Source organism: Phoca vitulina, unplaced genomic scaffold (genome assembly GCF_004348235.1).
Source record: "Phoca vitulina isolate PV1807 unplaced genomic scaffold, GSC_HSeal_1.0 scaffold37, whole genome shotgun sequence".
NCBI lineage: Eukaryota > Metazoa > Chordata > Mammalia > Carnivora > Phocidae > Phoca > Phoca vitulina.
In genome coordinates, this window is record NW_022589740.1 from 16471403 (window position 1) to 16497243 (window position 25841).

The following is a 25841-nucleotide window of genomic DNA, read 5'->3' on the forward strand; positions in this document are numbered from 1 at the left end:
GCTTCCCATTACCCTTTTCCTTGAACAAAGAGTTAGCTTTTTAAGTCTTTCTGGTGTTAAACACTCAAAAATCTGGACTACGTAACATTAAATCAGATTTTTATACTATAGAAGATGATGAAACACATAGGACTTTGTTTCCTTGCCTTTGGTACCTTTAGCTACTTCAGGTTCACTAGCTCTTACTACAGTGGATCTGTAGAAGAAAGAGCAGGATTTGAGAAAAGCAGGTCAGTTGTAGCAGAGCCTGCCATGTGCTAGAGGCTCCATATTTACTAATTCTGTTCATTTATTCGGATTTAGAGGAAAGATTTGGTGTTTAGAGAAGTTGAAAGTGATGGTGAATGAGGAATGCTGGTTTATCTCTGACTTTCGATTTTCCGTTTCCTCTGTTTTTCATGATTATGGGCACACCTAAGTTAGATCTGGCCTTTCACAAATGACAACCAAAAACTTGAAATTAAAACATTAAAATAAAAAAAAAAACCATGTAATTTATTTCCAAAGCAACTAGTTTATTGTCAGCAAGAAGAGATCGCTGTTGACGTGTTGGTTCAAGTGATGTAATTGTCACTCTCAGCAAAGGAATCATCTCTCATTAGATTTAGCCTCATTTCTCAAAGAAGACATCATCATAAATATGATATAGGATTCATTTCAAAAGATCAGACCTATTAAATCTGTACTGGAGACTGCTAGAAGATATAATTTTTAAGTACATTAAACACTCTTAAACACATGACCCTCCTTCCCCCAGATACCTCTGAGAAAATGTAATTAAAATGTAGTCTGTTTTGTGGCATTTTTTTGAAGGGAAAACTCATCAGATCTTTACAACATTAGAATATTGCATACACGAGTGTTTGACTTTATTCCACCGGATTCAACAATAAGTGCATAGTACTTATCTCTGCTTATAATGGAGAACCTGAAATGTGTGAAGACATGCTTCAAATGATGAAGAAAATGTAAATGCATCTAGTTTAAGGGGAAATAGACTACCTGCTAATTGCTTCAAGAATTGAGTGATTTGGAAGACCTCAGGAGAGGGTTCATTTCTCTGATTTGCATACACTTGGCTCGTGCTACCTGGCTTACTATAAATGCTTTGATGATGTGTGTGGAGTGTTCCTCATCAACACCAGAGATTGAGAAGGATCCAGTGACTCTGGGGACCAGAGAGCTTCCTTCTGCGAAAGAAGCTGCCCCTCAGTGATATCCAACCCTTAGGAGAGCGGACTTCATGTTTGATAAATGATCTGGTTTTCTTATGGGCCATTGTTACTATTATTCTTATTTCTTATTTGCCAAAAACTAATTGGCCTAATTTTCACGGTGATTCCAGAGAGCTTATTAGTTAACGTAGCACATTATACTCTTGTAGAGACCCTCTCTTGGTTTAATAAAAGGGTAGAAAAAGAAGATATTATTTTTATTCCCTTCCAGAATTTTTAACACCTGCTGTAAAGAATCGAGGACTCTTAAAACCACAACAATCAAATGCAAAGATGGCTTGTAGCCTGCCTTTTATTCAGGTGGGGAGCACAAACTCCCTAGAGGGAGGTGAACGGGGCCAGAAAGCAAAGGGTGGAGAGAAATAGTACAAAGAGGAGGAGGGAGATGGTGAGCACACATCTGTCGAGAGAACGGGGACAGAGGAAAGCTGCAGAAAAGGGAATGAAATAAAGATGGAGAAGAAATTAACAGACAGGGAATAAATGGGGACAGAAACAGGATAAAACAGAAGAAAAGGAAGACAAGTTAACGAAAGAGGGGAGTGGATTAAAGGAAAAAAAAGAACTAAAAAAGAAGAGAAATGTAATATATACTTTAATATGGATTGTGCATTATAGTAAACCACTAAAAAAAAAAAACCAAAACCCTCCATTTTTGCCCCATTTTAAGCATATAGACTACAATAAAATTCAGACCTTGCATTCTAATGCATGATTTTCTGAACTTCAGAAACCTGTGTCTTCCATATTGAGATTAGCAAAGCTTGAGAATTAAAGTACTCTTTCCATAGCAGATGAAAAATATTTTTAAACAATACCTCAGAGTAGCAGCTTCTAGATATACATGAGGATAATCAAAATGTTAGGATTTTTCATTTGTCTTGAGTACACAACCATGATTTGGAACAGAGTAAAGGGTTGGAAAGCATGTCAAGGATAAAATGCACTTTAAAAATTAAAAGATTCATAAGGTTAACTTTCAGAGAAATCTGTTCAATATGAATGTAAAAATGAATAAAATATAAGGTCATAGGCAAATCACCCTGTTTTCATGAACCTTGATCATATAATAGAAGTTACATTTGTTACTGAAATGTGAATGGAGATGGAATTCAAGATAAGGTATTAATCATAATTAGAATAACTATGACAGGTCTGTGGTGACAAATACTTAACAAGTAGTAAGAATGCTTATTCATAACAAACCTCTTAATTCATTAAATTCTTCATTAAAAGGGCAACCTCTTAATAAGTTCAACATAAAGTTGGTATAACATGCTATTTGCATTTTCTCTCTTTTTATTTCCATTTTAGGGATGTATTGTTAACAAATTGAGATAAATCATTTAAAACATATAATTACTTGGATATAGTCGCATAGTAATTCCCTAAGCAATTGCGCGGTTATAAGTTGTCAGTGTGCATATTAATTTATCATACCCACCAGCCTCATCTTCATTGATTTGCTACTAGCTGTTAGAAAAACAGATTAAGAAGCACATGCTGTCCTTCTCTGAAAGTTTCATTGAGGCACAAGGAGGGCAAACACTGCTTTCCAATTAGAACCCTGCTGTTTGCCAGGACTTGACAATGACTAATTACAGTTCTAAATGACTTAATATGTTTGAATGCATGATTATTTATAAATACATTTTAAGATCTGCATAAAATAATCGTGCCTGTTTTAAATATGAAAGGCTACTTTTTGTGCAACCGGCAAAGACCTGTTGAACACCTGAGGTCAAAGGAAAAAAGATGGTTTAATGTTAACGTTAGAGCTCCCCTCGGCTGGCAGCACCTTGCAAGAGGAAATAAGAAGAAAGAGTGAATTGTTCATGCGAAGGAAGTTGTACGAGGATAAATGCTATGTTTAAATTTCAGCTCTCTTGAGTATAAAACGTACCACCATAGGATTTGAGGAGGGCCTCCCGGCTCTTAAAACATATAATTACCTTCTTAGCATTGTTGCCAGAATGAAAATGTTAAAAACATGTACAGTACAGCACGTTGACCACTGTGTGGGACAGAGTAAGCATTCAATACATTTTCGTTTTTATTGTTAGTACAGGGCGACAGTTACAACAGTAACAATCGTTAGCGATGTGGCAGATCTGACTGGAGAAGAATTTGTGGATTTATAAGTGATTTTTGAAACCTTTTAGGGAATTCTTTTGGTCATCAGTCGCTCGGTGATAAGCTTCTACGAGTCAGGCACTGTGCTAGGCATGCAAAATAAGATGGACACCACGCACAACCATCGAATCGGTTTCCACCACACTGTAAGTCAGATGGACAATGAGGACAGAGTAAAGTGGATTTCTGAGTTGTCAATAAACTACCTTTTGACTTTAAAATATTTGAGGGCGCCTGGGTGGCTCAGTTGGTTAAGCGACTGCCTTCGGCTCAGGTCATGATCCTGGAGTCCTGGGATCGAGTCCCGCATCGGGCTTCCTGCTCAGCAGGGAGTCTGCTTCTCCCTCTGACCCTCCCCCCTCTCATGTGCTCTCTCTCATTCTCTCTGTCTCAAATAAATAAATAAAATCTTTAAAAAATAAAATAAAATAAAATATTTGAAATATGTATGAGTAGAGAAACTATTATGTTAAACACGACATTTGCACACCAAGGTTCAGCAATTGTTAACTTTTCCTCTATTTTTCATACACCTCTGTGGAAGACACCCCTCCCGGGGCCCCCACTGATTTCCCACCTCCTGGCATCCAGGCCGTCATATAATCCCCTCCCCTTGAGTGCAGGCAGGACCTGTGACCCGCTCCTAACAAACAGAGTATGACAATGGTGATGGGCTAGACCTCCGATGATTATGCTATGTTACCTAAGACTCCATCCTAGCAGACTCGAGTGATTCTCCTTCCTGGCTTGATGAGGTAAGCAGTCATATTGAGGAAGCCCACATGGCAAGGAACTTGAGTCAGCTTCTAGGATCTGAAAGCGACCTCCAGCCAACAGCTAGCAAAATGCTGGGGCCCTCAGTCATGCATCCATGTGGGAATAAATTCTGGTGACATCAGAATGAGCTTGGAAGCAAAATCTTCCCCAGTTGAACTCCGAATGAGAATATAGCCCATCTGACACCTTGAATGCAGTCTTGTGAGACCCTGAACAGAGGACCAGCTAAACCATGCCCAAACTCCTGATCTACGAAAACTGTGACATAATGAGTATGTGTTGTCTTAAGCCACTAAGTTTGTGGTAATTTGTTACATAACAACAGATAACTAATAGAACTAATGATATTACAAATGCCTCAAAAAACACCATGGCTCTCAACTTGGCTACACAATGAAAAAATTTTAGAACTGCAAGGGTTGTTTGGTATACCCTTCTTGCCTTTAAAAGGGGAAAGATTTAAATAAGTCTCGAGAAATTTATCAGTATCATGATAAAAGGCCCAACACCTTCCCAAGGAATCATTCAAGTGTTTAATGAGTCTTGCAGACTTAGATTTTGTTAGATTATATTATCTCATCTACAGAATTAAAACCCATTTCATTATATTCTAAGTTAAAAAATTTTTTTTTCTCTAAGTTTTTTTTTAAACCATATAAAATAGGTATTTTCTAGTCTAGAAACTTTATATTCTGGAATTCTTATCAATCATTTTGTCCTCTAGGATTAAGAATTCTGATTATTTTAGTATTCCTTTCCATTATGACTCATTTTTCTAATTTTTATTTTTTATTTTATTTTTAGAGAGCGTGAGTGGGGGGAGGGGCATAGGGAGAGGGAGAGAGAAAATCTCAAGCAGACTCCCCACTGAGCGAGGAGCCCCATCATTATGACTCGATTTTTAAAATCATCTTTCCCATTCTTCTCTGGAATTTCCTGTACTTGGTGTCTTCTCTTTGCTCTTCTAGATTCACTCTTCATCCTTCTCCTCATCTTTCTCTGTTCTGCTACCCTGGGCCCCAAGAGTTGACTTGTATGAACCATAGATAACAATGGGTAGACTTTTCCAATGATAATCATTTCAATTTCTTTAGCTCTTCTAATATTTCAGTTTTTAGGTATTATTTACTGACAGTTTATAAATTTTGGTTCTCTTACATACCATGGCCCCACCCAACATATACTTTTATTCCTTTATCTAAACAAATTATATATAACCCTGTTTTTATTAGATATTCTATATTTACATGATGATAACTATGTAAATATTATTCACAGTGGAGTACATCAAATACTGTGATTCCTTTCCTGTCTTGCATGCTTTTTCCCCCTACACTTAATGATTGCATCATTTTCTGTCCAAATTTTGTTCATTTCTGTGAGTCAATTACCAATTCATTCCCAAACTTTCTAAAAGAAGAAAAAATCTTTTGATATGCCCAAGTACATCAGACATATAGTTTATCTTTTTTTTTTTTTTCTTTCTGGGATATATCCCTCTTGGAGCTCACTTTCCTCCTGCTCTACTCTGGACTGCGGCACAATTGTTATCCTGAGATCGCTTTTACCATTCTAGGTCTTATATCCTCCATTTTTTTGATCCTATACTCCTTCTTTCTTGGTTTGCTTTCTTCTTTTAGTGGGATATATCCTCTAAGAGCTTTCTGAGAAAGGGTGCATGAGAATAAATTTGGGAAACATTCAATATCTGTAAACCTCTCCCACCTCACTTGATGGATAGTTTTTCTGGGTATTGAAACCTAAACTGGAAGCCATTTTTCTTCAGGATTTTGAAGACATTCCTCCACTGTTTTCTAGTTTCCAATGTTGCAGTGTGAAATTCAATGACATTCTAATAATTGATCCTTTATGAGTTGTTTTTGTTTGGTTACATTCAATAGCTTTCAGAATTTTCTTTTTCTAATGTACTGAAATTTCACAATTATGTGCTTTGATGTGGGATAAGTGGGTCTTTTTTCATTTGCTGTGCTAAACTCTCAATAGATTTTTCAGTCTGGACTTATGTTCTTCAGATCTAGGAATTTAAAAATGTATTTCTTTGATGATTTCATCCCATCTCTTTTTTCTGTTATTTCAAGAAGTGCTTACAATTTATATAAATATTGGACCACATAGACTGATGCTTTTTTTTTCTTTTTTCTCTTTGTTTCGCCATCTAGAATATTTCCTTGGATTTACCTTCATACTCTTCTTTGAATTTTTAATCTCTCCTATGCTTTTAATTTTTAATATTCTTGTTGACAGAATGTTTCCTTTTATAGCCTCCTGTTCTTCTTTCATGGAAGGCATATCTTATTCCTCTGAGGAAAATAATTATGGAGTTCTTTGAATACTCTTTCTGCTAGTGAATTTTTTTATGTCCTCTGATTTTATTTCTTTCTTTTTATTTCTTTCTTTTTATTTTGGTCTCTGGCTTTCACTTTGAGGCTTTCCTCAAATGTCTGATGATCTCTTACTGTCCAGACTGAGGCTTTAAAATGATAATTGTAATTTCTTTGTGAATGTGTGGAGCTTTGGTCTTCATTGACCAGTGATCAGGATTTGGGTAGATGTGAGCACTCCCAAATATCAGTATATGTAAGTTTTTTCCCCTTGGTCAAGTTTGGCTCCTCAGACAAAAATTCTCCAGCATTCTGTATGGCAGAATATATCTGTATGCCAGTTTTCACAAATCTAGCATGGGAAAGGGATTAAGGAGCTTATTGTTTTATATGTCAAATTTTTCTTGATCCCTCTATTTTCAATAGTTGGCCTTGATGCTCCTAAGTCTGGAGCTTTTCTGATTCAAGCTCTTTGTTGTGAAACATACTGCCTTCTACCAGTATGGTGGAGGAATAGTTGTTGGCTGCTTGGGGTCAGAGTAAAAGATGTGGTAAGTGAAAGGAAAGGTGTCTAAATCATCCCTGCCCAATAGAAAATAACTTATACCATAAATGTGAGCCTCATATGTAATTCTAAGTGTTCTGGTCACAATTTTTTTAGATTTTAAAAGAAAGTGAATTAATTTTATCAATATTATTTATTTAACCTAATTTACAAAAAATATTGTCATTTCAATATATAATCAGTATAAAAACATCAGTGAGATATTCAATCTTCTGTTTGTCATGTATTTTACATTTTCAGGATTTATGTCTCAATTTGGACTAGCCAGATTTCAAGTGCTCAAGAACCACATAAGGCTAATGAACATTCCAGTTCTAAGGGATATGAAGTAAAACTATAAAATGCTTAGCAGAAAACAGAACAAAATCTGTGCAACATTGGGATACATAAAGATTTCTTAGATAGGCAATACAAAGCAAATAAATAAATATGTAAATATGTAAATAAATATGTAAATAGACTTCATCAAAACTAAAAACCTCTGCTCTTCCAAAGACACAGTTAAAGGAAATGAAAAGACATGCCACCCACTAGGAAAAATATTCACAACACATATTTGATAAAGTGTTTGTTTCCAGAATATACAAAGAACTCTTGCAACTTAATAAGAAGGCAAACAATCCAATTAGAGGTTCCTATTGTCTGACCTTTTCAGGGTTCCCTGCTGGGCTTTGCCTGCTTTTGGGGGGTTTCCATCCCTATGAGTTTAGATTCCAGCTTTTCTCTGGTGGGTTAAATCATTTAGCACTGGTTATCTATCCTCTCTTCAATTTCAAAAAACTTGTTATCTCTTCTATCATTTCCCTCCTGTTCTCTTTGCTCTTATGAGTTTATGTATTCTTTGCTATCATTTTCTTGAGGCACCAAAAAGGAGGAAGATAAGATAAATACACATATTTAATTTACATATTTAACTGGAAGTCTTATCTTAGATGCACCTTCAGCAAAATATTGTAATGCTTTTGTCTGACTATCTGTTTCCCCAAGAGATTATGAACTCCTCAAGAGCAGTGATGTTATTTTGTTCTTCTATCTCCAGTACTCAGCACCGAGTTGTTATACGACAAATGTGTGTCGATTGAATGAATGAATGTCCATTTTATATGTACATATTTATTGTCCTTTCTCACTCTAAAATATAAGTTCCATGAGAACAAGGATCCTGTAGATCTTCTTCACCATAGAATCCCTGTTGTCTAAAACAGTGCCTGTTCATAGTAGGTGCTAAACAATTATTGAATAAATGAATGAATGAGTTTATACAATTTTATAAGCTTCAACACATTTAATTTTTTTCTATTTTACCATTTTATTTAATTAGCAGGAATATATACAGTATACATGATATACTTCTAGAGGCTTAATTATATCTCTTCATACAATTTGCTGCTCAATGTCTATGATTGGATTTATGCGCACTGTTAGTTTGACTATTCAGAAATTATTGTGGTATCCTCAGTGACAGTAGCAAGTAGTCAATCCAATCAACTCATTAACATGATTCAAATAATTAGACATCAACTGGTCAAGAATTCAGAATTCCATCATTATAGAAGTCAAAAAAGAAAAAAGAAAAAAAACTACCAAAGGATTCATATAGACATGGGCTTCATTATTTTGTGGTACTATTTGCTAGGCATTGAAAGCCATATACTTACTTAAGCCATTGATGTGCTGTTTCAGCACCTAACACACTATAATGGAAAACATCTTATCTCAGCTCTAATAAGTTTAATTCATCTAATTGTTATTCAGAATCCCACCCCCTCTGGGGTGCCTGGGTGGCTCAGTCGGTTAAGCATCTGACTTCAGCTCAGGTCATGATCCCAGGGTCCTGGGAATTGAACCCTGTGTTGGGCTCCCTGCTCAGCAGGGAGTCTGCTTCTCCCTCTTCCTCTCCTTCTGCCTCTCCCCACCCCCACCGTGCTCATGCTCTCTCTCTCTCTTTCTCTCTCAAATAAATATCAAAATCTTTTTAAAAAAGAACCTACCGCCTCTGACAGTCTTCTGCAAGACCCCACCATGATTTTCTTCTTTCAGTATTTCTCAGGAGGATAGGGAAAACACCCAACTATTCCAAGTTTACATTTCATCTCATTCAGTTCAATCACTTTTGCAAACCAAAACCTTTCCATTTCATTTATTCGCATATACAAATGCCCTCCCAAAAGATTTTTGATGATTTAAACATTGTCACTTAATATTAACTTAAAAATTCCCATTTTTTCTTAATATGACTGAAATCATGGATACAAATATAAATAAATATTTATAGTAGTACCTTTCAAACAACAAAGATCTTCAGAATTTTGCTATCTTAAATTAACATACAGGCATTATTAGTATATGTTAAGCTCTAAATCCTCGATAAGGTAAACTGTCCTGGGAGGTCAGGACAATTAAGGTTTAAAGTTATAGGGTTGTGTTGGTTTTGTTTTTCCTAAGAAGCAGTGAAGAAACCAACAATGTAGAATTAAAAAAAAAAAAATGGATCAGGTATCTTAGGAACTCATTAAGATATTTCAAAGATTCCCAAAACTATATGACTGATGGCTTTGGAAACTATTCTTCTCCTTTATGGAATGATTCCTTCAATCCCAAATTAAAGTTCACCCTGAACTTGACTGTGAGATTGTATGAAAGAATTACATTCAAAGAATAAATTATGCATTAAGAGCTGTCTTTAGGAATGCTCATTTTAAAACAAAGCTGATTTATAATTCCACAATACCATATATCTCACAATTTTGTCTTTGTTAGAAAATGGCCCAAATTTGGCTGGGCATAAATTGTACCTCTGAAGTACTGCATTATCAGATCAGTTAGGGGGTAACCTTTATTGGCAATTTCTAGTAAATAAGAAAACCTTCTATCTAGAAGGCTTTCCTTTAGTCTAGGGAGCCACGTCACATTGCTGATTCTTTTCTCTGTAATTTACAAGATTAGTTAAGTCTCAGTTTTCTTCTTTCAAAGAGGAAGTTTGGGATTTTTAAACTTTGCTATGTGACTTCAAGGAGCTACGGTAGGGATTGCAAGTTTGGCATTGGTTGAAGGGGAAGAGCCCAGAGTTTATAAATGTCACAGGTATTTCCAATAAATTGGAGGTCACCAGAAAAGATGTTAGGATAATAAATCTAGCCTCTAAGTATACACTCCCTTTACCCAGCGGGGAGCCTCCTGGGATCATTTGTCTGCTGTTCATTATCTTGTCTGCATTATTCAACAGCTCTGTTCTTGCTCAATGGGCTTCAGAGAGCTTTTAACAGCTGCAGCAACCTCCAATTTTTACTTAAGTTCTCTTTCTCTTTGTAATAGAAAAAAAAAAAAAAAACAAACCCACCTCGAAGAACTGGAAAAGAAAGAAAACCTGTCTTTGATGCCCACGATCTACCTACATAATTGAACCCATGTTGTTTGTTTATTTCACATTAACTGTATTAATGTTATAATGTAATATTGGGGATGCTAAAAGAGAAAGCTTGCATTTAAATACTAAGAATATGAGGGCTTAAAAAATCCCAAACCATCTAAATTATATAACGAAATGGCAAAAAAACATTCAATTTTTTTCTTTCTACTAGAGTGTATTATGCTAAGTGAAATAAGTCAGTCAGAGAGAGACAAAAACCATATGATTTCACTCATCTGTGGAACTTAAGAAACAAAACTATTTAATTTCTTAGAGATGCTAAGGTTAGCTCTATTTTACAAAAAAAAAAAAATCCTCTTTTGTACATGACACACCAAGAAAGTCTTTTTAAATCACCAAAAAATCTACTATAAGATTAAAAGAGAGAATAAGCTTTGGAAGAAGGGGTGAGCCAGTTTATAAACTCACCAGGTAAAAACCTCTGCATTGGATTTGTTTCAATTAGGACATATTTAGCTGCTCTCAGGTAAGCTGTTTTCAGGAAGATTGATATTATTTATGATCATGATCCGCTTTAATAGGACTCTCTTGAATCTAACTCACCTAAAGATGATGTCATAACATATAGTATGATATCATATTTATCACCCGGATGATGGATAAGTGAAAGAGTTTTTGCAATGACCAGAAGCAGGAAACCTACCTGAAAATAAAAATACCTCATGACAAGAACTGCTAGAAATGGCTAGAAGGAATGGGCAGAGCAAGCATTAAACTGGGGAACAAGCTAATGGAGGCACTTTAGGGACTTACCAAATGCTGACTCTTTCACCTAAGTTATGTGAGATTTCAGAGGACTCATGAGTACTTTCTAATCAAGACAATGACGACCCACTATGATCAATATGTACTGGCCCCATCATCTACAGATAAAGAATATAAAAAGCCTAAGGTGAATGGAAAGCTTCTCAACAAAGCAGCATTTAAAAATGAATCTAGTTCATGTCATTCATAGGAATTATTTAGTTATCCATTGATAATGTGATTTGCAATTGGAACTACATGATCCTCCCTTTTTTATAAAGGCCATGCTTTGGACTAAAATGTGTTCAGGATGGGAGTGAGCAGAAGGAATACTTGTGGACAAAATAAAGACATTTAAACTTGCTCCTGTGGCCCCAAGATTCTCTGATCTGCAGCAAGAGAATAAGGTCTGCAGAGGTGACAGTCCATGTCCAGAATGGAATGTCTTGATCTATGTATAATAACAAGGGACTGCAATTTCCTAGCATTAGATCATCATATTAAAAACCGAGGGAGCTTTTCAGCACCACCATTTGATCAGATTAAGATCCTTAGTGTTGTACAAAACACAGCTCGTTAGCCACCCAAAGTCTGAAAGCATCTCTAAAGTGGCATAGAAATGCTAAGTAGTCTCAGACACCTGGACAATGCCTGTCATCCCAGTAAAAACCAAAGACCTCCTCAATCATCAAGATATTTGTTACTGAGGAAAATCTAAATAATAAGCTGACTCTGTGATTGAGAAATATGTAAATAAATGCCTGAAACTTTTATGCAAACCCTCCGTGGAGTTTTATCTGGGCCTCCCAAAGCACATTAAATACTATGAAAGCAAATATGACTTTTGTCATTTGCTTTCTAAGTTCTGAGAATACCAGCACAACAAAACTGTAAAAGCTACACCCTGCCGTTCAAAATTATTTTCTGAATTATTAAACATCCCAAATCTGAAGCTGCTTTCTTCAACTATTAGAATTCAGTATGCAAAAGTAGCATTTGCTCCTGAAAATCAGATCCAATTTGGCATTTGCTTTATATATTATTCCTTTTCTTAGGCAGTCAGTCTTGCAATTCAGTGAATGATTCTCATCGTTACCATCCTTGGTATGCAGTCGGTGCATAATGAAAAGTTTAAAATGGGACACCATCAAAGCAGCTCCAGCTTTATAAAGTGGGCACCCAGAATGACTCTGTGAAAATAACTTTAATGTTTTGTTCTTGTTTTTAATCTCACCAATGTGAGATTAAATCTTGGATTTCAACTCTCAGGGAAAAGATAAATAATTCACCAATAGATTTTCCTGGCTGATTCTGATACTGTTTGCCAACCACGACAATTTATATAACAATAAGAAGAAAAAAAAAGACTCTCCCAAATGTGGCATTTATACCCCAAATATCTCTTAAAAACCTTCCAATGTAAGAAAAGCTCTGATGTAATTAGGGAGAGGGCGGTAGAAATTCACCATCTTAGTATAAATAAATTATATGATGTTAAACTGACTTTTCACTTTTGCAGGTTTACAAATTGCTCTTATCACTTGCACTCTTTAAGAAGGTGCCCTGGCTTCAGGGTAACTGGAAACATCTTTATTCAGTTTATTCCTTAATATCAGTGGTTTCTGCTTCGCTCTGACTTCCAGATCAGTCCAAGGGAATCAAAGGGATTTTTTTGGAGGGATGTGTAGGGCAGGGAAGGGGATGTCCTTGAGACAGTTCATGCTTGCTTTTATCTATTTACTTTGCCCAGACAGTTTTGTGTGTATGTGTGTGTGTGGAGCAAATTGGTGATAACAGCGGACATCACTATGTGCCCAACAAAAGCATGAAGCACTGGCTGAAGACCCTGCTAAGTATAATTCAATTCCTGTCCATAGAGGTGGCTCATCCATGAGATGTAACAGTGTTTCGGAAGGGACTCCAGCACGGATACAGAGCATCTCTTCGGTGTTTTAGCTGGGATCAGCAAGCTACAGCCCGTGGGCCAGGTCCAGCGTGCCACCAATTGTACAATATGTAAGCTAAGAATGATTTTTTTCATCTTTAAATAGTTAAAAAGAATAAAAAGAAAAAGAATATTCATGGCACATAGAGTGATAGGAAATTCTAATTTTAGCTTCTATAAATAAAGTTTTATCGGGACACAGCCATGCTCACTCATTTGCACATTTTCCGCAGCTGCTTTTTGAAGTCAATGCCAGGGCAGCTGCTACAGACACAGACATTTTAGGCAAAGCCTAAGATATTTACTCTCTAGCTCTTTACAGAAAGAGGGGCTAGACTCTATACCAAAGATAATAGGAATTGTATTCTATCTAAACAACTATAGTTCCAAAACATTCTAGAAATTGATTTCATTCCTCACCATTGTTTAATCATTTGTGTAGTTTCATTTCATTTCAAGAAGTTTCTTCCTCTCAAAGAAATATATTGCCCATGTCAAAAGTTTTTAAAATTCGTGATTGCTAGAAGAGTAGCACAAAGATTAGCCCTTTTCTTTTCCTTATTTCTTGTCTTTGAAAAAAAATTCTCTCTTCTCATCTCTCTAAATTTTATAAAATCGACCTCTGTAATAGTCGGGAAATTCCACAACCCTTAGAAATGAATAAAAAATACTAGCTTCTTCTCAGACAGTGCCAAGAGTCCTATAATATATATACTTTCCCAAACACGGCTGACAAACTTGGCCACTGAAGCAGCTGTAAAAATGGAAATGCAATCACAGAAGGAGTTATCAGCCTTATGAATTGAGGCGTCTTGACACTACTTGACATTCATTCTCAATTACCAAGTTCAGGCTTCTTGCCTTCATTGAGCAGCACTACAGAGCACCTCACATAAATGAGTGGATTCTGGGCAGCCATGATGGTGTGAGTAGCATACTTCACTTCTTCAAAGGACGTGGGTCAGCCAACAAAGCTCTGAGCATTAAATTATTTCTGACAGCAGCCACAGGTTATTAGAATGTAACCCGCCTCTCTGTTTCAGATGTTTATCTTGGAAGAAACCACTCACATCTTTATTGCAATCATAAAGTCTGTTGTAATGATAAAAATAATAAAAAAAAAAGACATTTAATCTGTACCTACACACTGGAGCAGAGCTCTGGGTGTATTAATTGCCTTCTTTCACACTTTCTTCACTTCTACGTTGTAGAGAGTACCAAATGGAGAAGAGTCGCTATGCAATCAACAGGACAGGAGTCCAAGATGCATCAGATAACTTGTCTCCCCAAGAACGTGGATGGAAATCCATGGAAATCCCAAACTAGGGAAAGTCATGTTTATCCAGACATACATGTTTTTGTTGCAAAGTATTCACAGGAAGTTCATGAGTTATAAGATAAAGAAATATTTATGGCTTCTTTGGAATTTGACATTTCGTAAAATCGTACAATGTTAGAACCCAAAGGAATTTGTATTTTATATATTCAACTTTTAATTGAATGTCTAATATACATCAGACAATGTGCTAAACAAATACATGTATAACTTCCAGTTGTGGTCAATGGTCTTAAGGGAAAGAATAAAGTACTTTGAGGGTCTCATGGGAATGGTCTACATCAGGTGAGGGGATGAGTAAGCATCAGGGAAGCTTTCTCTGAGGAAAGAGCATTTCAACTAGGATGTGAAAGAAGAGAAGATGCCAGGCAGGAAGAATGTTCCATAACTAAAGGCCAATTCCCATTGAGAGGGAGTGTGGTCCTATTCAGGTCAATAAGATTTAGAGCTATATTCCATCAATTTTGACCCCAGCAACATGAATTATATCCCACTTCCCAGGAAGGTATACTGATTAAAATTGAGATTTTAATTTTTAAGAAACAAGTGTGTTATGAGCTAAATTAATTTAATTTGTAATTATGCACTAGGTTGATTAAATCACGTGATTAGTAGAAAAATTAAAGTTCTGGAAAATGCTTGACATGAGGTCAACAAAATGTGTTCATTATCTGAATTTTCTCAGCTTTTCAGTGTTATCCTATTCATAGCAGCAGATTATAAGGTATGGGGATAGAAATATGCTTCCTGTCTGTGCCCACATTACCATGACCAAGATCCCTTGGTTCTAGAAACCATTTGCCCAGGAAGGTGCTCAAGTAGACCCAAGGGTTCCAGGGCCATGTTGCAACCTTGTTTCCTCTAAAACCACATATGACAAGAGACTCATTTCTTTCTTTTATGTAGAGCTCCAACAAATAAATTGCTAAGGAAAAGGCCAGCAATTCAATGGGGAAAAGTGAATAAAGGATTTAAACAGGTAGTTTACAAGAAATACAAACAGCCTCAAACATGAAAATATGTTCAACCCCCACTCTCAATGAAAGCCAAATTAAATTATATCAAGATACCATTTTCAATGGCTCAATTAACAAAGGTGAAAACACTTGATAATATTGAATTATAGCAAGGGTTTGGGGGACTTTCACCTTTCCTGTTGATGAGAGTACAAACTGGTACTCTCTCTTTGTGAAGAAATTAACAATATGTACCTGAACGAAAATTGACATATCTCTTGACTGAGCAGTCTCCATCTTAAAAGTTTCTCTTACAGCAATCTCTCCATTTGTAAAAGAAAGCATAGTTTTGAAGATGTTGTGGTAGCATTTTTGGTAAAAGAAATATAAGGTGGAAGCTGCCAAATTGCTCAACAGTTGGGTTCTGGATAAATAAAATACACTATCCAGGTGATGAACTACTATGCAGCCGTTAAAAGAATAAGGTAGATGTAGCCCTGTTTGCTGATATGAAAAGACCAGCAACATATTGTAAATGCAAAAAGCAAAATCTGTATTTTTCTAAAGGTAAATGTGTGTGTGTGTGTGTGTGTGTGTGTGTGTGTGTGTTATGGGTTGAATTTTGGCTGTATTTGGAGATAGGACTTTTAAAAGGGTAATTAAGTTAAAATCAGGCCATTAGGGTGGGCCCTAATCCAACCTTCTGATGTCTTATAGGAAGAGGAGATTAGGTCACACAGAGAGACACGAGGGACGGGCAGGCACAGAGGAAAGACCATGTAAGGACACAGTCAGCAGGTGCTCATCTGCGAGCCAAGGAGAGAGGCCACAGGAGAAACCAAATCTGCTGACACCTTGATCTTGGACTTCTAGCCTCCAAAACAATGAAAAAAGAAATTTCTGTTGTGTAAGCCACCCAGTCTATGTAGTTTGTTACAGCATCCCCAGGAGAGGAATACAACATATACACACATATATGCAAATGGCATATCTCTGGATGTATATCCAAGTAATATTGATAATACTTACCTTTAGAGAGGGTGACTAGAGGTCTGAGGTGGGAAGGAGACAATGTTTGTACTGCTTTAACTTTTACCATGTGTACTGTGATGAATTTGAGGATTTCAGGGCTGATCAAGGAAGAGCCAGGGCCATGAGATGGTATTATTACACATCAAGCTTTATTGGGCAGCACTGAACGGGCTTGCATGAGAGAAGTCTCTCATAGAACGGACCTTCCAGAAACGTAGCTCTACCACCCAGAAGGAGAAGAGGGCTAGAGAATTCTCAGGGGACAGGGGAATTAGAGAGGGGACTCCCATGTCGAGGCAATGTCACCCAGCCGCAAGGTGGGGGCGGTCTCTGGGTCAGAGAGCTCCAAAGAGCAGCAGTGGTCTGGGGTCTTTTTTTTTTTTTTTTTTAAGATTTTATTTATTCATTTGAGAGAGAGAGAGAGCAGGAGCAGGAGAAAGGGCAGAGGGAGAGGGAAAAGCAGACTCACCGCTGAGCAGGGAGCCCGATGCGGGGCTCAATCCCAGGACCCTGGGATCATGACCTGAGCCAAAGGCAGACGCTTAACGACTGAGTCACCCAGGCTCCCCAAGGTCTGGGGTCTTTTACAGTCTTATATGATGGCTGGCAGATGCTGGGTGCAGTTTTGTGGAGCATGCAAAGCAACAGGCTCTAAATGGCTTATAATTGGCTTAATTGGGCTATATCTAAAGCAATTAGATGTGTAAAAAAAACTAAGATTGGCATCAGTGGGCTTTGAGCTCATAGTTCTAGCCTGTCACAAAGAAGTAAACAATATAGGGGTGCCTGGATGGCTCAGTCGATTAAGCATCTGACTTTGGCTCAGGTCATGATCTCAGGGTCCTGGGATCGAGCCCCATGTGGAGCTCAGCCAGGAGTCTGCTTCCACTCTCCCTCTGCCTCTGACCCTCCCCCTGCTCATGCTCTCTGTCTCTCTCTCAAATAAATAAACAAAATCTTAAAAAAAAAAAAAAAGAAGTAAGCAACATAGGGGTCAATATACAGAAGCCATCTTTAACCCATTTATGCATCATCATCAACATCCATCAAGTGTTTAACAGGACAAAAGAGATTTATCCATGTAGAAATTACTCCTTCTGAAGAATAAGCTATCAGGCATTTTCCCCTCTACTGTCCTCCACTGGGAGACCTCAGACCAAAGATCTCCACCATCCATTCATTAAACATGCTACTTACCCCTTATTCTGAATGCTTCTATGCCACGTTTTTTACCTAAAGCTGACAAGCTAGAGTGTTCTGAACAGCAGGATGTTTACCTCTCCTGGGAATTCATTTCACATTTTCTTAAAATGAATTGATACACATTCATTGGTAATATCTCAGAGCCAATATGTCTAGAGAAGAAAATGCTATCTGAGATGTTTAGTTTATTCCTACAAACAGTACCAAGGACCAGAATTACCCCAAGGCTTGGTGAGGAATATGGGATAGTGGAATCTTGCATGGTATAATTTGACAAAACAACCTCTACAGTAAATTTTTTAAAAAATTCATTCTATACTCTAGAGCCAGATGTGATGCAGGTGGGTATTGTAAGAGTCCAAAATGAGAAAGATCAATGAGGGCGGATAGAGTAAAGAGAGGGAATTTTCATAGAATTGTTAGGACTTGCGCTAAGCCTTCAATGATGGACAGCATTTGTATAAAAAGCAGAAAAGCTTGTACGCAAGAGAAATACAGAATCATAATGCCAAGTTCCCACTGCTCACAAGGTGAACCCGGTAAGGACATTGGCCACAAGAGATTTTGCCAAATATGCAAGGTCCAAGACCAGAGAAGTGGCCAAGACTGGGTTCTAATTCAAAGATAGGGACCATAGCAAAAGAAGGGGAGTGAGGGATCACTTGGAGGGAAATCAGAGTTGTGCCCAGAGGAGCAAATATTTCTGGTCTGAGAGATGAGGCAAAATCCTAAGTAAAACAAACCCAATAGTCAGAAGGCAAAATGATTAACATAAGAGTTTGGGAAATGGTGGGGCGCCTGGGTGGCTCAGTCGTTAAGCATCTGCTTTCGGTTCAGGTCATGATCCCGGGGTCCTGGGATCGAGCCCCGCATTGGGCTCCCTGCTCAGCGGGAGGCCTGCTTCTCCCTCTCCCACTCCCCCTGCTTGTGTTCCCTCTCTCGCTGTGTCTCTCTCTGTCAAATAAAATCTTAAAATAAATAAATAAATAAAGTTTAAAAAAAGTTTTGGGAAATGGAATGCAAATTGGTTTAAGATAAAACATTCAAATGGAGGCCATGAAAATCTGACAGTGAAGTAACCCCATTTTTATACAGTGCTCTGGGATGGGCTCCCAGGGGTGAGGGGTGAGGGGTTCTATGGGGGAAAACATTGCAATTCACAATCAGATGAGGTCTTGTAACAATTGCTTTACAGAAGAGAAGGTGGTGCCCAGAGAGGCTGGCTTGCCCAACATCATGTAACTTGTAGCTGATTAACATGCAGAGCAAAAATGAAGATGATGGAACAATTGTTTTTTGTTTGTTTGTTTTGGTTTTTGTCTGTTTGTTTTGAACATATAGGAAATTGGTTGAACTATAATTAAGAGTGTGTCTAGGAAAATAATGGGAAGTAAAGTAGTTCCTGATTTGGGAACCATGAAAGATGGCGGAGAGCAGACATAAGTTGTTATAAGCAAATATCAATTACTTCAAACTGAGAGGATAAAAACATTCATAAGAACAGAGAGAAAGATGCAAATAGAATGTTGTGTTGTATGTGTGTATGTTTGCGTGTACATAATTACTTTTGATGGAGGAGTGCTGATATGCTCTCTACCAGGGATAAAGCCCTGAGAAGGAAGGTGGGGAGAGTGGGAAATCACCCAGCTTTGTCCATTCAGGCATTTCAATCATTTCCTTGAAAAGAGGAATCATTTACGATTATACCATATGATTATAATTCTGTTAGTATGGTGTATGTCACTGTGTATAAAATGAGTAGGTACTTTTATGGGGTGCCTGGGTGGCTCAGTTGTTGGGCGTCTGCCTTTGGCTCATGTCGTGGTCCCGGGGTCCTGGGATCGAGCCCCACCTCGGGTTCCCTGCTCCGAGGGAGGCCTGCTTCTCCCTCTCCCACTCCCCCTGCTTGTGTTCCCTCTCTCACTGTGTCTCTCCCTGTCAAATAAATAAAATCTTTAAAAACAAAAAAATAAATAAATAAAAATAAATAAAATGAGTCGGTACTTTTTAAAGAACACAAGCAAATATGAACCGTACATGTATTTGTAGTAAGATGGTGACACGAGAGTCTATCTGTGATGTCTTATTGCTTCAATGCCAGAACGATGAAATAATTCTTATGAGAAGAGCCTCTTGAGGATATAAAACATGTATTTGCTCTAAGTAATAAATGAGGCCTGTAACTGACATAAATAATTCTTTTTTTAAAGTTTTAAAAATTTTTATTTAAGTAATCTCTACACCCAACATGGGGTTCGAACTCATAACCCCAAGATCAAGAGTTACACCCTCCTCTGACTGAGCCAGCCAGGCGCCCCTGACATACATAATTCTTAAGCTCTGGGTTTTTAGGTACTATATTGGTTTTGGTGATAAAATTCTTGGGGCAAGATTTTATTTAAGCATTTGGAATAAATAAACACTGTGTGGGTCCTCAGTCTCTGTAGGGTATTCAGAATTGTTTTTACTACAACCATTATTCTGTCCCCAGCGCTATTACTGTAATTTTATCGCTCCAGCCAGAGATGACTCTCAAACTGTACTTTTTAAATGTTGATACTGATGGGTGGTCCATACAGTATAATAAGAATTGCATGAGTTTCTCAGCATTTGCATAAGTAAGCTTTCTATAATGAAGCTCAGAATTTTTCTAACATGCAAAGCTTAATAGAGTGCAATCTTTATGAAGACTTTGCCTGAGCTTCTGATCATTTGCTTAAATAATATAAATTGCTGGTAATTTTTAAGCACGTGCAAAGTAAATCAAAAACTTAAAATTTTAGAAGTTGTAGCAGTATAAAACGGCTTTACTGGTATCCAAAACCTCAGAGAATATAGTTGACGTGCCAACAAAATATCCTAGGTGAGGTCAAATGGCCTAGGAGACCAATCGAAAACTCCACTGTGACCCAATGGAGCAAAGAATATTGAGGAAAGAAAAGTGAAATAGAGATGGAGAAAAAAAATAGCGAAACTCCATAGGATTAATAAACTATCAGCACTATTTGTAAATGTCCAGCAAATTACAGTCAGCCCTGGAAAAGTTTAACATAGGAACTGTGTGTCTTTGCTCTGAGCCTTGTGACCTTATATGACACCTACTTCTCATTTCACCACACACAAAGATGGCCATTATAACGAGAAGAAGACAATTTCCTAAACAGTTGGCAGTTTCAATCATCATTTATAGCTCACAGGGACAGATTTTTTATTAAGTCAGTGTGTAGCATCTGAAATCTGCCTCATTTAGTCAGAGTTCAGTTCCTGGACTCATTATGTGATACAAGTGAGAAAAACAAAAGTTCCAATTGTGTCTACAATAAAGAAATAAAATATGTTAATATGTCATTAATGACTGTGAAGATATCATGGATTCTGCTCTGCTCTAAAATTTACAGTGGGTTTCCCGAATTATTATCTCATTCTTTGAATATTTTTATAGATAGAGAAAATAGGACTCAGAGGGATTATTTGGCAAACCTGGATCTGTAACCTATGCCTTCTTTTCTAAACCAAATGTGTTATTCATCAAACTATGGTGATGTCCAAAAAAGCAGTGGTCCCTCCAGCCCAATTCTAAGAGCACACTTTCACTTCTATCCAGCACGGGGGTTCAGCCCCCACGTTCAAGTGTGGCAGTATCTCTTCTGCTTGTTGATGTCTGTTCTGACTGATTGACTTTTTAATATTTTAAATATTACCCTCCTTCTACCAAACCTATTCAGGGAGGGCGCCCAGGTGGTTCAGTGAGTTAAGCATCCGACTCCATCTCAGCTCAGGTCTTGATCTCAGGCTTGTTTCAAGCCCCTCATTGCGCTCCATGCTGGGTGTGGAGCCTACTTTAAAAACAAACAAACAAACAAATCAATCAATCAATCAATCAGTAAATAGGGGCGCCTGGGTGGCTCAGTCTATTAAGCGTCTGCCTTCGGCTCAGGTCATGATCTTGGGGTCCTGGGATCGAGTCCCACATCGGGGAGTCTGCTTCTCCTTCTGCCTCTCCCCTCCCTGCTCGTGCTCTCTCTCTCAAATAAGTAAATAAAATCTTTTAAAAATATATAAATATAAATATAAATAAACAAATAAGAAAAAAGAAAAAAGAGTATGGGGAATAAATACATTCTGGAGATTAGTTGCATAATATAGACATTAGCCAAGTGACTGTTACTGATTTTTGTTTAATGAAAGATAGATATAACTGTTGAATTATTGAATAAACATTGGACTTCAGCCACTGTTTAGATTTATTACACAGGAGTTTTTCATTGCAAAGGCAATGAAATAGCAAGATGAACAAAACTTAATCCCCCAAATAAAAAGGAGCTATTTTCATTGGATTCTATATGTAATCCTGCAATCATATTTTAATATTGTACTTTATTCGCTTTACATGCTTATAAATATTTCCTTGTCTCTACATAATTTTTCTATTCATATTTCAATGGCTGTATACTATGTTCATGTATATAGTTTTGATATTAACTATGGCATTATCACTTCAAGTTTAAATGTAATGGTAATAATGTTTTTGGCAAACCTCACATATTTGAACTTACATGATACAAGCCACTAAAAATATTTTTTCAGTTATTATTGTAATGATTTAGGTTCTTAAAATCATTATAATCCTAAGGTGTGAACTAACTTTTTTTTTTAAGACTTTTATTCACTTGAGAAAGAGAGAGAGAAAGAGTACAGGAGTGGGGGTGCGGGGGCAGAGGGAGAGGGAGAAGCAGACTCCCGCTGAGCAGGGAGCCCCATGCTGGGCTTGATCCCAGACCCCAAGATCATGACCTGAGCTGAAGGCAGGCGCTTAACTGACTGAGCCACTCAGGCGTCCCAGGTGTGAACTAACTTAATTCAACTTGGAAAATGTGAAAACATACCTTAAAGGTACAAATTACTTACACAATAAATACCAAATCATTTTGATTTAACATAAAATTTAAATCAATATGCTATGTGCTTGTTTGGGGATATTTCTTTTTTTTATTTAAATTCAAATTAATTAACATATCGGGTATTATTAGGTTCAGGGTAGAATTTAGTGATTCATCAGTTGCATATAACACCCAGTGTCATTACATCAAGTGCGCTCCTTGATGCCCATCACCCAGTTACCCCATCCCCCCACCCACATCCCCTTTAGCAATCCTCAGTTTGTTCCCTATAGTTAAGTGTCTCTTACGGTTTGTCTCCCTCTCTGTTCTTTTCTTATTTTATTTTTCCTTCCCTTTCCCTATGTTTATATGTTTTGATTCTTAAATTCCACATATGAGTGAAATCATATGGTATTTGTCTTTCTCTGACTTATTTCGCTTACATAATATCCTCTAGTCCTCTAGTTCCATCCACATCATTTCAAATGGCAAGATTTCATTTTTTGATGACTAAGTAATATTCCATTGCATATAAATGCCACATCTTCTTTATCCATTCATCCATCAAAGGACATCTGGGCTCATTCCATATTTTGGCAATTGTGGACATTGCTGCTATAAACATTGGGATGCAGGTGCCCCTTCGAATCATTATTTTTGTACCCTTTGGGTAAATACCCAGTAATGCAATTGCTGGGTAGTAGGGTAGTTCTATTTTTAACTTTTTGAGTAAACTCCATACTGTTTTCCAGAGTGGCTGCACCAGTTTGCATTCCCACCAATTTCTGCACATCCTCATCAACATCTATTGTTTCCTGAGTTGTTAATTTTAGCCATTCTGACTGGTGTGAGGTGGTATCTCATTGTGTTTTGATTTGTATTTCCCTGATGATGAGTGATGTTGCGCATTTTTTCATGTGTCTGTTGGCCATTTGTATGTCTTCTTTGGAGAAATGTCTGTTCATGTCTTCTGTCCATTTCTTGCCTGGATATTTTGTGTTTTGGGTGTTGAGTTTGATAAGTTCTTTAAGATTTTGAATACTAGTCCTTTTATTTGATAAGACATTTGCAAATATCTTCTCCCATTCTGTAGGCTGCCTTTTAGTTTTGTTGACTGTTTCCTTTGCTGTGCAAAAGCTTTTTATCTTGATGAAGTCCCAATAGTTCATTTTTTATTTTTTTTCTCTTGCCTTTGGAGACCTGTCTAGCAAGAAGTTGCCTCGGCCAAGGTCAAGGAGGTTGTTACCTGTGTTCTCCTCTAGGACTTTGATGGATTCCTGTCTCACATAAGTCTTTTGTCCATTTTGAGTTTATTTCTGTGTATGGTGTAAGAAAGTGGTCCAGTTTCAGTCTTCTGCATGAGGCTGCTGTTTGGGAATAGTTCCATACATTATTTTTGTGAGAGATAAAGATAAAATACCAACTTTGGTAAATTAGAATGTAGTGAATTTGGAATAAAAAGAATGGAACTCTTTTCATGACCATCATGTTATTATAATATGCTATGATAGTAATATATCTGAAAATACCATTTAGATATTCACGCTATCCTAGTTGTTTAATACTTTGTTTTCCACCCCTGCTTTAGACCATACAACAGTGTGATTTCATTTGAGGGCAAATCCCATGCCAGCCCAGTTGACTGAAGCAAATTTCCATCTCACCAGAGCAAAACATGTTCTGCCAAGCCTGTTCATGCCAACGCAGATCATTTAGGGTATAATTGGCTGTGACTGGCACTCACGCAAGCTGTGACATTTTCTATCAGCCATTGGGTAGAATCTGGAAGCTAAAGAAACAATTAGATGCTACAGAAGACACTGGATTTGGGAAGGAAGCAAATATAAAGCAAGTCAGCTCTTTTCCACTTCGAGTGATGAAGCTTCAATACTGGCCATCCTCTCCTCTTCTAAAAATGTGAGACATCAGGGAAAGAGAAAACACTGACTTGTCTAATATAGGATGAAATCATTTAGAGTCTTCTGTTTAGAGAATGCAAATAAAATAAAGAGAATATTAATTAAAGGGACTTGGGGAGCTGGCTGGCTCAGTCAGTAGAGCATGCAACTCTTGATCTCAGGGTCATGATTTGAAGCCCCACGTTGGGCATAGAACCTACTTAAAAAATAAATAACAAACAAACAAATAAATAAATGGACCTAGAAACCACCAAAAATTGGGGCACCTTGGTGGCTCAGTTGGTTAAGCGTCTGACTCTTGAGCTTAGCTCAGGTCTTGATCTCAGGGTCGTGTGTTCAAGCCCTGTACTTAAAAGAAAAAAAGGAAACCACCAGAAATTAAGGGAAGATGGAAAATGACATTGACATAAAATATCATGCAATTGGCAAATCAAGGAGAGAAAGACAATCAGAAGGCGAATGGGAGAAAAAGGAATGAAAGTAATAAGGTAGGAGAGGGAAAACAAGACTTAAAAAATCAACCAGGAGGGGCGCCTGGGTGGCTCAGTTGTTAAGTGTCCGCCTTTGGCTCAGGTCATGATCCCAGGGTCCTGGGATCGAGCCCCGCATCGGGCTCCCTGCTCCGCGGGGAGCCTCCTTCTCTCTCTCTCCCACTCCCCCTGCTTGTGTTCCCCCTCTCACTGTGTCTCTCTCTGTCAAATAAATAAATAAAAATCTTTAAAAATCAACCAGGAGCGTGTGGGAAAATACAAAGCTAAATAAAAAATTGCAGCACAAATACATTATTTTTATGTACTTCCTTTCTCTAATAATTAAATAAATGCAAAATAAAATAACAATGATGCATCATTTTGCCTCACACGTTAGCAAAAATTTAAAAGAATATTAATATCCAGTTTGGGCAAGTAGGTGGGAAAACAGTCTCCTATACACTATTGATTTATTGTTTTATTTATTTATAAATAAATAAACTGTGTGAGGCAAATGGGGAAAACCTTATTAAAATATTCATACTTGTTGGGGCGCCTGGGTGGCTCAGTCATTAAGCGTCTGCCTTCGTTCGCCTCAGGTCATGATCCCGGGGTCCTGGGATTGAGCCCCGCGTCAGGCTCTCTGCTCCATGGGAAGCCTGCTTCTCCCTCTCCCACTCCCCTTGCTTGTGTTCCCTCTCTCACTGTGTCTCTCTCTGTCAAATAAATAAATAAAATCTTAAAAAAAATATTCATACGTGTTGACTCAACAATTCCCATTATTGGGGAGACACTTATACAAGTATGAAAAGATATATGTACAAGGATATTCCCTGCGGAATTGTTGATGACCATGAAAAGTTGGGTGGGAAAA